The sequence below is a fragment of the Bison bison genome, unplaced genomic scaffold (assembly GCF_000754665.1).
Source record: "Bison bison bison isolate TAMUID 2011002044 unplaced genomic scaffold, Bison_UMD1.0 scf7180017864030, whole genome shotgun sequence".
In the NCBI taxonomy this organism is placed as follows: Eukaryota; Metazoa; Chordata; class Mammalia; order Artiodactyla; family Bovidae; genus Bison; species Bison bison.
In genome coordinates this window covers 522,090-522,701 of record NW_011494602.1, presented here as the reverse complement: position 1 = coordinate 522,701, position 612 = coordinate 522,090, and positions in this window count along the sequence as shown.

The window sequence follows — 612 nt, the reverse complement described above, 5'->3', positions numbered from 1 at the left end:
GAAGTCAAGTGGGCCTTAGAAAGCATCACTACGAACAAAGCTAGTGGAGGTGATGGAATTCCAGTTGAGCTATTTCAAATCCTGAAAGATGATACTGTGAAAGTGCTGCACTCAATATGCCAGCAAATTTGGAAAATTCAGCAGTGGCCACAGGACTGGAAAAGGTCAGTTTTCATTCCAATCTCAAAGAAAGGCAATGCCAAAGAATGCGCAAACTGTTGCACAATTGCACTCATCTCACACGCTAGTAAAGTAATGCTCAAAATTCTCCAAGCCAGGCTTCAGCAATACGTGAACCATGAACTTCCAGATGTTCAAGCTGGTTTTAGAAAAGGCAGAGGAACCAGAGATCAAATTGCCAACATCCGCTGGATCATAGAAAAAGCAAGAGAGTTACAGAAAAACATCTATTTCTAAATAAATAAATTTAAATTAAAAAAAAAAACATTTATTTCTGCTTTATTGACTATGCAAAAGCCTTTGACTGTGTGGATCACAATAAACTGTGGAAAATTCTGAAAGAGATGGGAATACCAGACCACCCGACTTGCCTCTTGAGAAACCTATATGCATGTCAGGAAGCAACAGTTAGAACTGGACATGGAACAACAG